This window comes from Clarias gariepinus, chromosome 25, assembly GCF_024256425.1.
Source record: "Clarias gariepinus isolate MV-2021 ecotype Netherlands chromosome 25, CGAR_prim_01v2, whole genome shotgun sequence".
Lineage (NCBI taxonomy): Eukaryota > Metazoa > Chordata > Actinopteri > Siluriformes > Clariidae > Clarias > Clarias gariepinus.
In genome coordinates this window covers 23,383,792-23,402,500 of record NC_071124.1, presented here as the reverse complement: position 1 = coordinate 23,402,500, position 18,709 = coordinate 23,383,792, and positions in this window count along the sequence as shown.

Genomic DNA, 18,709 nt, shown 5'->3' with positions numbered 1-18,709 from the left:
ATCATCATCATCATCACCATCATCATCATCCCCCTCTAATCTTCACCATCCTTACCCTCACTAGCACCACCACCATCATCATTATCTTTAGCAGCAGGTGCATCATACTTCCACTCTTCATCATCATCATCATCATCATCATCTTCAGCAGCAGGTGCATCATAATTCCACTCTTCATCATTATCATCATCTTCAGCAGCAGGCATATCATACTTCCAATCTTCATCATCATCATCATCATCATCATCATCATCATCATCTTCAGCAGCAGGTGCATCATACTTCCACTCTTCATCATCATCATCATCATCATCTTCAGCAGCAGGTGCATCATACTTCCACTCATCATCATCATCATCATCATTATCTTCAGCAGCAGGTGCATCATAATTCCACTCTTCATCATTATCATCATCTTCAGCAGCAGGCATATCATACTTCCAATCTTCATCATCATCATCATCATCATCATCATTATCATCATCATCAGCAGCAGGTGCATCATACTTCCACTCTTCATCATCATCATCATCATCATCTTCAGCAGCAGGTGCATCATACTTCCACTCATCATCATCATCATCATCATCATCATCTTCAGCAGCAGGTGCATCATACTTCCACTCTTCATCATCATCATCATCATCATCCTCAGCAGCAGGCGTATCATACTATCATTCTTCATCATCATCATCATCATCATCATCATCCCTCACTAGCACCATCATAATCATTATTATCTTCAGCAGCAGGTGCATCATAATTCCAATCTTCATCATCATCATCATCATCCCTCACTAGCACCACCATCCATCATCATCATTATCCTCAGCAGCAGGCGTATCATACTATCAATCTTTATCATCATCATCATCATCATCATCATCATCCCTCACTAGCACCACCATAATCATCATTATCTTCAGCAGCAGGTGCATTATAATTCCAATCTTCTACATCATCATCATCATCCATCATTCCTCACTATCACCACAATTATCATCAATATCCTCAGCAACAGGACCACCATACTTCCAATGTTCTTCACCATCATCATCATCATCATCACCAGTATCATCATCAGCAGCATCCTTCCAATCTTCAGCATCATCTTCCTCACTACTCTTATCATCACCACCACCATCATCATAATGATCACCATCATCATCATTAACAATAACATCAGCAGCAGCATCCTTCTAAGCTTCACCATCATCACCACATCATTATCCTGGCAATCCTTAATCTCATTCTTATCTTAGTTTTCCTTTAATCTTCACCATCCTCATCTTTATTACATCATCACCTTCACTATTATAATCTTCACCATCCTTATCCTCACCAGCACATCATCATCCTTTAAATCTTCATCATACTTATCGTCCTCATCATCCTCATCATCATCATCATCATCATCTTTAACCTTTTCGTTATCATCATCATCCTTATCCTCCTTCGTTTTTTTATCCTCTTCCTCCTCATTATCCTCCTAATCTTCACTATCCTCATCCTCATCCTCCTCATCACCATCTTTCCCTTACTCTCCCATACATTCCCATCATCAGCAGCAGTTTTTCCATCCTAATTACTATTATTAACCTCAATCTCATCATATTTTCCATCAACATCTGGTCATGTACATCACCTGTTCATCCTTATCTTCTTCAGTCTTCATCCTCCTCATCCTCCTTCTCACAGTCAACACTAGTCACCTTCATCCTGACTCCTCCTCTTCCTCCTAATTATTTTACACACTTCCTCATTTGCACACAAGTTATTATGGTTTATATGACTCGATTTTGTCCAGGGTGTCATCACTTGATCATTTTCACACCACCCTTTAATCTGTCTCCAAACATCTCTGATAACAGGTGATATCATTAAACTGAGGCTCGGACTATTACAGGAAATTGGAGTCGTGTGCTTTGCACCTGGTGGGAATTAAAATGCAATATCTAGAACAGGAAGTGAGACGTTGACTCGTATCATAGACTCGCATGGAACATGAAACAAAGCAAGTGATAAAACCGATCACGATCCGAGTTAATACTGAAGTCAAGAAATGACAATAAGAAAAATTTGAGAAACTCAAGACTATTAACAAATTTTAGTATAGCAGGGTGGCTCAGCATGCTAAGTGGCTAACTCTCAAAAATATTGGAAAGCAGGTTTGGGTTCACTTGCTAGCCTCATAATCAATTCGGCTATAAACAACATTTTATTTTTATTCCTATGTTGTTTGTAGGAGCTCAGATTACAGGGAAAACCCTTCAATCTGGCAACGTAGATGAGTCAACACCAGGACATGTTAAATCGAATTTTTAAACACTGGAGATAGCAGGGCCAATCTTTTGAATATTTAATTTCTTTAATTTAATTAGGAGCCTACGGAGCCTTTGTAAATGGAAAGTGTCAATTAATTTTAATTGGAGAAACAAGCAACGTTGTCTGAAAGACACATGGTCAAGCACTTTGTGTGCCAGAGGCACTTTCTATTAAACGTATTGATTTTTATCACAGTTTTTATGTCTTTTCATGAATGTTTGCTGTACTTGGGCGAAGAGATCGGACCAGACAATTCATTTCATTTTTGAGATCCTCTACAATTTTCACGTTTACAAAAGACTGACGAATTAATCCCAGTATATAAATGTTTTCATTCCTTTCTTATGTTTTTTCTTTGATGTGCGTTACTTTGATTAATTCGACTGATACAGTGTTTACATCTCCTTTGAGGAATCTGTTGCAGTTTGCTTGTGTCTCTTTCTTTTCAGCTCAGTGTCCGCAGTGCTTCTACTTCAAATATCATCATCAGCCCTTGGTCATGTGACTAAGTACAGCTTTCAGGAATGTTTGGAAAAGTTCCTCCAAAAAACTGTATACGTAGTGACAATTTTTAATGAACTACCAATGAATATTATACAAATCTATTCATTATTTCTCTTATTTTCTATTCCGGTTTATCTTGTCCCGGGTCACAGGACGCCTGCAGTCTCTCCCAGGGGGACTCGGGGCATGAGCGGGTACACCATGGACCGAGTGCCACTTCATCACCGGGCACAAGCACACACTCACTTATAAACTAAAGGAAGTTTGGAAACATCAAATAATCTCCCAGTAACAAAATATAAAGAAAACTTGAAAACAGCTCACAGTTATTAGACAAAAAAGTCACAACTGCACAATATACACCTACAATTCAGAGAGCTGCAAATGTGTAATATTACGTTTTAATTTTGAGATAATTCACAGTTGTCTAATGCAAAGGCCGTTCAAGACAAACTGGGACTTTTTATTGTGCGGAATAACATATCTGAAACACTGGCCTCCCAGGAACTCCTTTATGGCCCAAACATGTAAAATAGCAGGACCATACGGGGGGATGTGTGATTCCAAAAAGGCTGACGTACAATCACACACTTAAGTGTGGATCAGTTTTCTGTAAACAGTGTCCCCGTGTCCTCTTTTTCATGAACGCTCCCTGTGTCATCAGTGGTGATATTCTTTCAGCTCATGAATCTTCCACATCCTGGAACGCATTTCAGTTTATAGCCTGTGGCTTTATGACAACAACAGGAACAAATCAACTTATTAGTCCCCCCCACCCCCCCCACAAACCCCCCCTTCCCCAAAACAGCCTTTTTTTTTCGGCAATGAAATTGTAATGACGAGTGACGGATGTCACTTTTCCAATCGGATCTGTGTATTCAGGTCGAAAGTGCAGGAGATAACGCCCATTTGTTTGAACTGCAATAATTGGGACACAATTAAATCTGAGCCGGAGTTCGTGGTCTGAGTAAGCAGAGCTTTAATCAGCTCTCAGATGTAATTTCCTGCAGGGACGAAGATCGGCGGCGTAATTAGAGTGTCACTCAGGCTGCAGCCCGACCGCACCGACAAAGGAGGGTTAATTAAAAATGTGAAAGCTTTATCGCATATAATAATATTATAAAAAATCAATCAGCCTAAAGCTATTGTTTAAAGTTCACACTCGGGTTGTTGGATATTGTTAAACAGAATACAAACATTCTTTACAACTAAGGTGGCCAGAACCATCTCATCATACGATCATAGAACAAAATCACAAAGTTTACATGGAACTGGTTGAGTGATTTTTTTCTATTTAAAACAGGACGATGTTAGTTTCATGTGCGCGTTATGAACTGAACGAATAATTTCTTTACATAAGAAAAAGGATGACTTAAAAAGATTTAAAAAGTGTCAAATAAATCCATGGTGTAATGACGTGACAGGACATGTAGCCTGAAAGTGTATTTCATGTGACTGGTCGGAGAAATAATGTGTGATTTCTGCTTCTGAGCAGGTTTTAAAAACAATTAGAATAATAACAGATATAACAGATTTAGTATTCCACGCATTAATGCCAACTACAGATGTAACTTCAGGAAGAAATAAATCACACTTTGTCATGGTGTTAAAGGAAAATTATTAACGACACACTGCTGTGATGAAGCAGAGTTTCTGTTCCTATCCTGAATCCTGCATCTTATGATTATTTGGCAACAATTGAAATTTATTTCTTTAATAAATTACATAATACTGTATTTTTTTAAACCCATTTATATTTAAATTTGATGCTGTGGAACATCTTTTAAACACTTACATTATAGCAGCTGTAAACAATTATTCATTAGGGATAATCATTAGTATTTCTTGATTTTCTTATTTCAAAAGTTAATAAAACACACAAAAAACACCTCGTGTTGCAAAAAGAAGAATAAAGATATCCTTTGTTTAAAACCTAAAATGCTGATGCTGACACTGGAGATTAATTCTATTAATATTACATAAATGTCTCCCTGCAATAATCACAATTATTTTCACGGCATTTGGCAGACGTCCTTACCCAGAGCGGCTAACATTTTTTATCCTTATACATCTAAGCAGATGGACTTGGGGTCAAGGGCCTTGACGCAACAGTGGCAACTTGGTGGTGGTGGCATTTGACCTTCTAACCACTAAGCTACCCCTGGCCCTTGACCCCAAATGTCACACCCCTCCAGACACTCTTTATTTATATTAAAAAAAAAAGAAAAAAAAACCTGTTTATTATTATGTACAACTAAAAAGACTCCTTTATGAATTACAAAAAAATGTGAATGAATACTAGTGGTAGGAGCAAACTAAAACGTCTTAAACTTTGATTTTTAAAGGTCCCATATTTGATTATTTCAGCAACAGGTAAACCCCAGGTTAGTGTGTGGTATTGCTCCAGCTGAAATACACCTCAGATAAAGCATTTCTTATACCTTAATCTCTCTGCTTCACTCCTTGTCCAAATGCATCATTACAGTATCTATGTAAATAAAGCTACTGCTAAGCCACGCCCCTCCAGTCAACAAGCCAGGGAAAGTCGTATCTTATTATAGAAAGTCACATTAATGGGAAAATCTAATTGGCTTTTTTAAAATATGACCACAATACAGAAATGGAAAAAGAACACAAATACAGTTGAAGGTTTTTCTTCTTGTTTTTTGTTGTTACACACACACACACACACACACACACACTGGAGACCCATCCGAATGTCTAAACATGAATAAAAAGGGACTTTTGCATAATAGATCTTTAATGCTGCTTCATGTATTCAACACTTTTGTTCATGGCAATAAAGGACTAAGAGCCTTTGTGGGTTTTGCAAATTTGATACTTCTAATTTAAAAGAACTTTTTAAAAGCGTTATAAAAGCCATACAGATCTCAAGCTCAGAGAGAGCCATAATGTTTGCTCCCCAGTTTCAATCCTGCCTGACGCAGCTGTAAGCAGCCATGCTGAGATAACTGTTATCTCCAACATGGGTTATAATTATTATTGATTAATCCTATTAGAGGTCCAAAAGGGGGATGTCGTGTACGTTCCTGTTGCAGCTTGTTCAGGCACGATCACACTCCATCACTTCCCCAAAGTAGACAGGGGCAAAAAAAAAAAAAAAAAGCAGAACAAAATTATAAACAAGAAGCTACAATTTACAAGAAAATTTCACAGATGTGAAACGAGTCTCTTAAAATCGCACACTCGCTGCTTCTAAAATCACTTTCTTGCTGTAAATGCCATGGTGATTTAGTGACATTTATTTAACCGGGGCCTGACTTCTGGCTCTTTCGGTTAATTTTGCAATTAAGCAGGAATGGTGGCTTGTCCCCACCATCCATCTGAGACACATCTAAACCACTTAATGTTCCTCCTATGAGCCTAATTTGCATACATAATTAAAACTGTATTCGACTAAAATCCTACCCGCACTTTAAAGACGTTAATTCGTATTTACATAAAACATTAAAGTGGCCGAGTGGATCTTTGTGCCACTTAACAAGCTGTAATAAACACAGGGTGATGTTGTAAAACAGCTAGATTTTGGACATGAACTAGTGATGGTTGTTTTGTTGGGTAACTGTTTTATTATAATTATTAGCTTTTTTTATACAGTTTTTTTTTCGAAAAGAGTTTTATTTCTCTTAATATAATAACAATTTAACTTTCAATCAAACAAATAAACAACAGAATTTAAACTCCTATGTTGCAAAATTTACTCAGTTACCAAAGCACTGACACTGGAGACGTCTTCCATGACTGTCGAATAAGCACATTCATCACCATTTCCAGGAGTCCATGTTTTAATGTATTGTAAAAATGGCAACACATAATTTTAATCTGCTTATATGAGCCTCGTCATCCATACAAAGATATATTATATATATATATATATATATATATATATATATATATATATATGCGGCACTGGTGGCTCAGTGGTAGGTGTTTCGGCCGGGTTTAAACCCCAGCCACTGGATGCAGTGCTGGTGCCAAGCCCGGATAAAATGGGAGGGTTGTGTCAGGAAGGGCACACCCATACTGGGTATTCCGCTGGTGGTGACCCCTTGCCAGGAGCAGCCGAAAGACCAACAACATATATATATATATATATATATATATATATATATATTTGTGGTTGGAAAAAAATAATGACTGTATATCATTTTAATGATTGGTGAAGTTGCACAGAAAAACCACTAGTGAGAAAAAGAAAAATAACCTCCAGTTTGTTAGGGAGCTTAAAGATTGGATTTTGGAGCAATAGGAAAAGCTCATGTGGTCTGATGAGTCCAGATTGATGGGTGCGTCAGGGTAAGAAGGAAAGCGCATAGTGTACAAGCCTTTGGATTCAGTGTTATGATCTGCGGTTGCTTTAGTCACACAGGTCTAGGCTCAGCAATGTTATGTGGCAATAAAATAAAGTTAGCTGATGACCTGAATGCTTTTTTTCACAGCGTGTGACTTTTCAAAGTATAATGCTTACTTCCTGAGAAGTTATCACTTCATTAGAACAAGTGACTTAATATAAACCTGCGTTTTACAGCTGTACTACGTTCAGAACTGCTCTTATGGACAACAAATCTTCCAAACCAATCAGATTCAAGAATTCAGCAGGTATAAATAAAATTAAATAGCTGTTTTTTTTCCAACACCGGACTAGCGTTAACACAAACCCCAGACTTGCTAAATTCCTCCTACATCCTCATTGCCAACTCATCCATTACCATATCAGCCTCAGACTGCTGCATCAGCTTAAAATCACCCTGCCACCTTTCCCATTTCGGCGCAAACACTTAACGCGGCCGTGGCTTTGATGAACGGATGCTTCGTAAATGTAATGCGCTGCTCCAATTTTGCCGAGGACCAGCGAGCAGAGGATGGTGTGGCCCCAACCGTACCGTCACAGACCCCAGAGGTCGGAAAATGCATTACCAGCCGTGTTTACACTGGGCGAGTAGACAATTGGGATAATTACTATTATTTTTCATCAAAGCTAGTGGACGCTGATGGAGGTAATTCTTCAAAATAGCCATGTACAGATGGATAGATAGCTGTTGATTTAGACAGGGGACTTCAGATGGCCCTGGTTCTTCGTGTATTATCACTAAAAAGGACAATACGAGGAGGAGAAGCTTTCTTTGCCTTTGTTAGTGACACTTTAGGCAGTAATACATAGATAATGAGTAGAATATAATTGGAATTCTTATTATAGCTGTTTTAGTATCGATTACACGTTGGCTGATTTGGACTTTTCGTACTAAACATTTGCGAAACGTTTTCAAAAAGATCTTGATTTAGTACTTTTTTTAAACATAAAGATTTAACAATATTAGCTAAGCATAAGCATGACACAATGCTTAAATTGTTGGCTTGGTAACCAATAATTGTGCATTACCCATCAGGAGATATTTCACTTACAGCAAATCTAGCTGGTTAAGATTGCTAAAAAAGCTAGGTACTTTTACTATTATTTTATGTAATCAACAACCACTAACTGCAGTAGTATCACTACAATTAGCTGTTTCACTTTTATACTTCGTATTACCTTCAAGGGCCTAAACAGTTTGGATTTTAAGCAACATGGTCAATCATAAGACTCTCTTATCCATTCTTATAAACCATAGCTTATAAATATACAGTAGAATGTTTGCTTCTTACTTGGAGAGTTTTTCATATACAGAATCCACATTCATAAAGACTAACCCCTGATGTACCACAAGGCTTAGTGCTGGGTCCTTTTCTGTACTCCTTCTATACCTTCTCTCTCAGTGAGGTCATATTATCACATGATTCTCAACTTATCCCATATGCAGACATATAATAATGGTTGACAAATGAAGGAAATTCACAGCAATACCAAGCTGCTATCCCTGAAGATTTATCTCCATGTTAAGATCTTGTAATTTCCTCACTGTATCAAATCATCTGGGAATGTACACAACCTTAAAGGAAAGTCCTGGATAATCAATCTATCTTCCTGGCATCACACTACTAACGTGGCCCATGTCATGCAGGGCTTCTTCCTTATAATTTCAGGATGATCTGCTCATTTCTGTCCGCAGATGCCACTCGGAGGCTTTGTCAATCAATCCCCAGACTGGCCTACAATCACTAGCTTCTGGAAAGTGCCAGAATGAGTTTTGATCCAGAACGTGAAAGCACAGCTTTCTGTCTCTCCTGTTTCTTCCAAACCACCCCATTCCAACCTTACCTTCACAATCTTCCCGTAGTTGTCCATTTCAGATTTCCAACCCATCTGAAGGTTCTTTTCACGCTCAGCACTTCAGCACACATCCACTGAGCCTTGAGCTTGGCTTGAATTCACCCATCAACCCACAAGATACAATGAAGACAGAGATCACCACTCATCTGGCCTGGCATACAGTCTGCGGAATAAACTTCTCCTAATAACTAAAGACCCAAATCCTCACTAAACACTTAAATTGGTCCTTACTATACAAATCCTTGTCTTATAGAGATTTAAGCTTTATGGTGTTATTAGATTATAATGAGAGTAATTTTTCTCAAGCTAATTATCTTTTTGTGTAAGCTAACTGGCAAGATGACCATCAAGGTGCTGAGGTTGTAAGCAAGCTAAGTAATGGCTATGGAAATTATATTACAACTGGGAACTTCAATGTAATTAGCATTATCATAAAAAGCAAGTACCTGAAAATTATCTATCATTACGCTAACTAATGCTGTATGTTGTGTAAATCAATAGGTCCGGGTGGATTGAAAGCTAATGCTACACACATTACCTGGCTAGTGTTAGTCTAGTCCGCTGCCTCATGATTGGAACACGTTCGTGAGAACTGATTATGAGCTTATTACTGTATGAAGTGGTTTCAAAGTTACTTATTTATAAATTGCATCCAAAATGACTTTGTTTAGATGTTTAAGGTCACAGCAGTGCTGTAAACCTTACATACTTTACTCAAGACTAGCTTGACCTTTTTCGCCCCAGTGAAACAGAATTAAGGGGGACAACCTTTAGCAGAGCACAAACCTTCTCCACCACCAGTCTGACATTTTGGAAGGTTAACTGTCAGCCTGAATGCTGGTGTGTTTCTATAAACTAGGTTAAAAATGATCAAAGCCCATAATTAGAGATTAAACTCAAGCAAATGCGTATTAGCAGCCGTCATGCTACCACGTAACAGCCATCATTCCTCTTTTAGAGTGTGTAGCACTTCTTTGTCTTTTTTTTTTAATATATATTACGCAACATCTTTTTATACCGAGTGATGAAATTTTTAGAATCTCAAATCGAATTAATCTCATCTCTGAGAAGTGGGCGTGAAGAGAAAATGTCAAATCGAGCCATTTGCATATTCATCTATTAAAACTGATTGCATTAAAGATTTGCTTAGGAGAAAAAAAATAAAAAGCACTATTCAGGAAGAAAAGTGTAATTCCATGTCGTGATATTGCACAATGCCGGAAATAACTAAACCCTTTCTCATCTATGATGGCTCTGTCTTTTTTTTTTTTTGTCTAGATGAGAAGTGCTTCATCTGTTCTCCGTCTATCTCTCTCTCTCTCTCTCTTTCTCCCTCTCTACACTAAAGAAGCACTATTACAGAACTGATGGGAAAATCACAGCCATCAAAGTAGCAGAGGGGCAAAAGTACAAAAAAAAGTTTAGTCTTTAAGAACCCTTTTAAAGAAAATCTTTTTAAAGTTCCAGGTGCCTTCCTGGGGGTGTTTATGAAAGTGGAGAAGACACTTACATTACAAAAGTAATATGAATAACCTAGTGGGATGCCAATGTTATAGACGTGGGAAGAGTTTTAGTTATAGTAATCTAAAACTGAGATAACTTAAAGAAATGTCATTTGGGAGGGTGGATGTACAGCAGATAAGTTGACGCAATGAGGTTTTTGTAAAAAAGACAACGATAAACTGCAGTATAATAGCCTATTTAATATCTAATTCATTCATTCCGATTTAATACCGCTTATCCTGTACAGGTCATGGAGAGCCTGGAGCCCATATCTCAGGAGACTTTGGGCAGAAGGTGGGGTACACTGGACAGGGTGCCAAGCCATCACATGGTATGGGTAATTTAGGTACTCTTGGAACAATTCGGCTAATATGTAAGTCTTCAGACTGCGGGAATCAAACCCTCGACTCTGGAGGTGCAAGGTCAAAGTGCTAATCACTATACCATTGTGCTGACTTTAGTAGCTAATTTAAGCTAATTTAATTAGATTACTGATATCGGCCATTTCTCAGTGTTAAAACCAGTAACTGCGTACAAGTAAAAATGGCAGTCCTGTCCCGTACAGTCCTGTCCCTTAATAAAAAGAGGCAATTTTTAGTACTTTTGGTTTTCTCCTTAATTTATGAGTGTTAGTGACAGTTCCCAACCAGTAAGGGCGTGGGCTAACAAGTGCTTCCTTCCTCTTTTTGAACTGCTGCTCACGCACCGCCGAGGAGCCCGGTAACACACTCGGAGGAAAGCGCTATCCGCCTTTTCCACTTGCTTGCTTAACCTTACAGATGGCCATGATTAATCATCTCTGATATCGCTTGATGATTGATCTGGGAGTGCAACCATGCCACATCTCCCTCCCAAGCGAACACAGTCATTCTGTTCTTTATGCTCCTGGCTACAGGAATCAGAGGACTTGTGATCTTCTGTTGTGCCACTTAGTAAACCCTTGACCTATAAGATTCTTAGTAAAAGTAAGTCAATTTGATATGTTATTTTTGTGATTATTTTATCACCGTATTAGACACAACAGTTACATCATTTATGCAATTCGCGTTAGATTTCGACGACTTTGAAATTGTTGTATGAATGCAGGCCATCATGGGTAAAGTTTTCTATCTATCTGCTTATCTATCATTCTATCTATTTTTCCACTTGCTACAATTAAAACATGCTTCACTTCAGTTGCAAATACACCGAAGACATCCGATTGACCTGAGCATCTTAAACAGTGATTATATAAAAAAGTATATATCATTTTCACAAACACATCTCTGGATTGTACAGTAATTCTTTGTATAGCTTCCTTCAAAGGACACTTCTCTCAGACACTTTGTATTCCATTAAAACTGCAACACCTCCACTCTCAAGGCTCTCAATTGGCACCAAACACAGTACACCATCCGTCTTATCAAGTGAGTTTTCAGCTTTAGCTCCTAAAGCTCTTAGCGAGCTTGGTGTACAGCGATTGAGAACGACTGTAAGGGTTGATTTCTCTGTACAAAAGAAACAACTAAATTATTAATAAATCTATTACTGTGTGACGAGACAATAAAGACAACTAGGTGTCAGCTTTATGCTTTGCGCATTTCTCAGACCTTCTTAAAAGGTGCAGATTGCTTTCTGTCCTGCTTGTCTCTGGCCAGTCAATTGTATTGACTTAACGGTTATCATTTTCTAGATTGCTCTCTCTCTCTCTTTATCTATCTATCTCTCTCTCTCTTCCTGAATAATAACTTCTGCAGCTATCAGCATGCTCCTGTGAATAGAGTGTATAATACATCAGATCGGAGGTCTTCAGAATAATAAGACATGAGTCATGAGGACTGTCATCTGGCGTCCACCTCTTCAGACCCTCTCAGAGAATCATGGGCAAGGACAAAACGGAAAGGACTATCAATAGCACCCACACATCTGAGTTTCATTTAGAAGCGGTAATCAGATTATAATTTGTGATAAGTGTATTAAAGTTTCTACTGGGACTTTGTCCTTCCTTTTTTCTTTTTCCACAGATTTTTAATTCTAGCACTGGCTCAAAATGACAGTAATGTCACGACCATGACGTCAGGACACAGGGGCTTGCATAAGTATTCAGTTTTCCACATTTTGTAGTGTTACAACCTGGAAATGAAATAGAATAAATTGGCCTTCTATGTCATGCATCTAAATAAAAATGGGGCATAAAAGTGAAATTGAGTGGCGGGGGTGGGTGCATGATGATGAAGCTCTAGAAATAAGTCTAGGACTTAAAAGAAAAGTAGTGATCTAAGTTTGATTATGGAGCAAGCATGAAACAACACATCAATATTGATTCCATGATTAATTAATGTTTTTTAATCATTTATAGCACAACCATTACTCCGTCTAGAGAAGGCCAGCCACCAAAGCTCATTTACCGGAAAGAAGAATTAGACCAAACATAGAACCATCCAACAGGCCAAAGGTAACTCTTAACATCGATGTTTGTTTTTAATGCGATTAATGGTACCTGGCACCTTCCTACCTGTGTGAAACAGAACAGGAAAGCTTTTATCAACAAGGTAGAGCCTTATGTTCTGCTAACCAAAAACAATAAGGTGTTCGCTCCTTTGCAGTGGCTGGTCCTAAACTCTCTCATTCCACCTGAGTTATGTAACATTACAGACCTCCCTTCGTTTAAAGCAAACTACAGACCCACTTATTTAGAATGTAATATTTTATAATTTTATGTTGTTTATGCATAATTTTATCATTTTGTTTTATTTATTCTTTTTATCATTATTATTACTATTACTATTATTATATTTTTCATTTATTTATTTATAATTATGTGTTTTATTTTGTTTTCGTATTTTTATTTCTATTTTTATTGCCATTTATTGTCATTTTTAGTGCTGTGAAGCACTTTGGTTCAACTTGCTGCAAAGTGCTATATAAATAAATGTTGATTGATTGATTACCATGATGCTACCACCACCATGCTTCACAGCACAGTAGGGATTTTTTATTTAGAGTTTTTATTGGGGGGGGGGGGGGGCTCCAACCGGCCTTTTCTTGGAGTTGTTTATCTCATGACACTTTCACTAACAACATGCCTAGTCATGGTGACCGATTGCACCCGAACTAATTTAGGTTTTCCTTTCATTTGTAATGATAATTGTGTTAATGATATTGATTTTTCTCCTTCTACAAAAATTCTGGATTATTTTGTTTAGATGTATTACATGTAAAACAAAAGTTCAAGGGTACATACAGTATGAGGTTCTTATCTGGGAGGGTAGTACCTAACAAATTTTCAATACCAAACCAGACACCAAAGTCAATGCAAATAAAACATTAAGACAATCTTTAGGTCTGTTTTTTAGGTCTCTTTATTATGCAGTTTCCTGTCTTTTTTTCTTTACTTTTTCCACCTGCTGATTATTATTCATGTTTTGTTCGATGATTAAGAAAGTCCTTCCTCTTCTAATGAGACCAGGAATTCGTTTTGCAAACATTTAGTCACGAGCCTTCGGATCAGATGTTTCACTCAACAGAATTTGGAGTGTATCTTGTGTCCTGTTTGAACTCTGTCACGCAGCCTGAAGGCATGAAAACCAACTGCAGAGCCACCGTCTTTCTCTTTTTCTTTTTCTCTCATCCATCAATAGTCCATTTTCACATTCAGACACTATCGCTACCAGAATCAGTCACACCTGCAAAACCCACTCGGGCTATTTTCATCAGGTTCATGATTCATGTTGGGTGTTTAAGTGCACGATGATACAAGAGTCGCTGGAGAGTCACTCAACATTTCAGCCTTTATTTTCATCCACCAGGGATCCGTGTGTGCGCATGTGTGTGTGTGTGTGTGTGTGTGTGTCTGTGTGAGCGTGTGTTGGTCCTAATAGATTGAGAGTGGGAAGAATTATTCATACAGTTAAATGATTACACACATTAACGACCTATTATTATTGATCAGAGAACAAATAGCTAATCATATGTCGAAAAAAGGTTTCGTACTGTAATAATGCACTACACTTAAAATGTAGAGTCTGGGGTCAAATGACAGCTTGTTCAGCACAGACAGCTAGCAAATAGGTATATTTTAAACCCTTTTTAAACAATTACCTATTAAATCACACTGGTGATGTCACCCTGCTGCTGTAATGGTGTAAACGCACTGTATATGGCGTGCTCTAGCTTCGTGGTAATTGCTTTGCTAAATGATGTAATGCTAATTATGAGATGGACCATGAAAGGCTCTTATCAGAAGGGCAAAAACAAGCAGCGATTACATCAGTTGACGGACATTTGAACAGAATATTTCGTCCGGCTTAATCCAGTTTAGTTAATGGTTTAATGATGCTAAACCGTAATGAATGCTAGCAAACGGCTAACAACAGCAGCTGCAGGAGGATTCTAATTATTACATTTTTTTAATTGCGCATGTTGTATTTTAAAGCACATCTAATGTACGATGCGTTTATCTCTCGTAAATAAACTGGTAAACAAATTTTAAACCACATAAAAATACAGGCAATTCCAAAAGTATTGGCACTCTTTCATCCATTTTTATGGATGTTAGCATAAAACGGCCAACATCAGAAGCTGTGAATGGAAGAATTGTTTGGGTTTTTGTTTTTATGTGGAATATATTTTAATGCTAGATCTTTAGTACATAAATTGTTAAATAAATGGCACTGATCGGAGATACAAGACAGTTCCAAACTACTGACAAATTTGCCTTTTAAACCGTAAGAGGCCCTATTTACAATTTTTTAAAATAAGGTGTTTTTTCCCCAAGAACATACATGGCAAAAGTTTTGGCACTCTCTTTTAGACTTATAATAAAACACTCAGCGAAGTCATTCTGTTAATGGAATATAGTAGGGTGCAAATTTATTATAATTTTTTTTTTTTTGAAATTCCAATAGCTAAAATGACATTTTTACAATTATTGTTTCGGTGCAAAATGTGCATTCTCTGTTGCATTTATATTCATTTAATATATAAATATACATAAAGGGTGCCGATTTGTTTGCATTTAAAAAAAAAACAGCTACATGTGTAAAAACGTGTATGGACTGGGTGAACTTCTACTCTTAATGGTGCTGATAAATTCCACATTTATAATCCATTAGAAACTTTAATTACTTACATTTACATTTACATTTAGGCATTTGGCAGACGCTCTTATCCAGAGCTACTTAAAAAAGTTAAATGTGTATCGTGATTTCACGTCTTTTCTTAAGGTTTTGTTGCTGATCAAACATGGACGTTTCGTCGATGCAGAGAGACTGTTTTTGTCTCATGGGCAAATCACAGGGGCGTCAAGGTCTCTCCATCTGTATCTGAGTTGCAGGCAGATGGTCTGGGTAATTATTTGATGCCTGAGGAAGACAGACATGCCGACTACCACATGACGAGACATTATGATGGAATGAGAAGGCCCCGGAGCCGGCCACAGGGGTGGGACACGCTACGTAGGAGATGAAAAACGTACAGAGTAGCACGTGACTGACGTCACGACAGAAAGGACGAAGTGTTTCTTTGACATTGGACAAAGTTTTTCAATGCTGCTTCTCAAACACTTTTTAAATCAAACTGGAAACTTCTCCAACCAGATAAATAAAAAAATCTTAAATAGTAAAGACTTTTGATCATTGAGGCCCTCTATTGACGCAGAAACCTCCTTCAGCCTCAGAGTGACACTTAAGTGAATTGGTTTGTAAGCATCAAAAGAAGAACAACCTAGGAAGTTATTAATGAATTTGGCCTTGTGCACTACCAGGGCCTCTCTAAATGATCATTGGATAGTTAAGGGCTCTACGTGGACTTCTAAATTACTTCTAAATTTGTAAGTATGTACTGTATAGACTAGCCTATTTGTTTTCCATGGTGCACTCTTAAAGTTTCTTTAAGGCTTCCTCAGGTAAGTAATGGCTTTATGCCATCAAAAAACGAGTTTGACATAGAACCCTTTCTGATATGGGTTCCTTAGTAAGATTAATGGTTATAAGGTTCTACATTAATAAGAGTTGAGCAGCTAACCTGTTTTCCAAGGTACACTCTTAGAGGTTCGTTAAGGGCTCAGAAATAAAGTTCTAATTAAATCTTATCTAATAGGGAACTGTGTTGTTATAGGTTTCTAAATAGAACACAGAACATGTTATATGGTTTAGATCCTCCCTGTCCGATCGATACCATTTTGTAGATATAAATGGAGGAACTGTCCGGTGTAAGGCCAGTAAAATATGGGGTCCTACAAAGGTCAGTTTTAGGACCTCTGCTGTTCTCTTAATATACATGCTTCCCTTGGGTAACATTATGGTGATGATACCCAGTTATACATCTCATCAAAACCAGATGAAATATCCAAGTTGCCCAGATTAACTGAGTGTGTATAAAAAATATATAAAAGATTGGATGGCCAATAATGTCTTTGGACACATCTCTTTAGCCTGGCATATACATAATTTATCCCATAACCTCATACTCCAGTACATTTAAATGCACACACTTATCTTGTTGTTGTTGGTCTTTCGGCTGCTCCTGGCGAGAGGTCGCCACAGCAGACCATCCAGTCTGGACATACAAGCTTGGCACAGTTTTTATGCCGGATGCCCTTCCTGACGCAACCCTCCCATTTTATCCGGGCCCGGGACCGGCACTGCATCCAGTGGCTGGGGTTTGGGCACTGGCTGGGAATCAAAACCAGGCCTTCTGCGTGACAGACGAAACACCTACCACTGAGCCACCAGTACCCAAAATGCACACACTTATCTAGTGTTGCTAATATAATGAACGGCAACTACGCTAATTCTTTTCCACCTGCTCTTCCTTTTTTAACCATACCAATGCATCTGGAGATTGTGCCAGCTCCAGTAGGCAGAAGCCAACCCTGCGCGGATCCTGACGCATCCAGAGAAGGACCACCTCCAGCTGAATCCTGCTTTATGATGGTTTGGAGCTACACACGCTGCCCCTCATCTCCCATTGATCCAGACCCCCTCTGACCTCTGCACCTGTCTGACTCATCCTGGTGCCATGCTGGTGCCGAACTGAACTGGACGCCATGTTAACTTAGACATCTTCTGTTATAATGAACTTCTAGCTGCCTAACACGGTATGTCAGCAAAAAATAGATAAAATATCTGTTATGACCCAAATGAGGATGGGTTCCCTGTTGAGTCTGGTTCCTTTCAAGGTTTTTTCCTATTGCCATCCCAGGGACTTTTTCCTTGCCGCCATCACCCTTGGCTTGCTCATCAGGGACAATCTGATCATTATGATCTATACACATTTATACTTGCTCCTACACATTTCCATAATCTTCTTTTAATTTTGTAAAGCTGCTTTGAGACATTATTAAAAGAGCTATATAAATAAAATTGAATTGAATATCCAAGAGTTTCCCCCACGGTGTAAATAATGAGGAAGATTTCAGTATTGCATGCTTTATTTACTAGCCAAATTGTTTTCAATGATTCACTATCAATGGCTCTCTAAAGGTTCTTTTAACAGATAAAAAGGGCTAATAGGGCTTTCCACTTCCACAGGCTTCTACATTTATTGAGTGTACTGTATAAACTAGAGTTTTTGTTTTTCATGGTGCGCTCTGTACCAGGCCAAGGTTCCCGGCCTGGGGTCCATGCCCCCCTGAAGGGGGCGCCAAAGGTCTCAGGGAGGTGCATGAGCCTTTGTCTGATCTGATCTGAAGCTGTGAGGTTGTCAGAAATGTCTGCTTGGAAAACTATTTGAAAAGTTTTTGTTTGCATTTATTCTGTGCAAAAAGCTGAGCTGGGCTAGAGTGGGGTTAGGGCGCCAAAAAAAGAAAAAGTTTGAAAACCACTGCTTTAAGGGCTCAGTTCATTGGATAATTAAAGGGAGAGTTCCGCGTAGGCCCCCTTCTATTATGAGTTCAATGTTTAAAATTTATGGTGCACTCTTTTTTAAAGGTTCAGAAAGAAAGTTAAAATCAAACCTTTATGATAACGAACCACATCATTTAAGATTCTATAGAGTTCCCCAAGAAGTATAACTAAAGAACCTTTACAAGCTGTTTTCCAAATTGACTAAAACCTAGAACTTTGTTTTCCATGGTGGGCTTTTAGGTATTCTTTAAAGGTTTTTAATAGATATTTATGGCTATTTTAGCTTCTAAGAGGGCTCTATTGGGACTCTTTTGATAGTTCT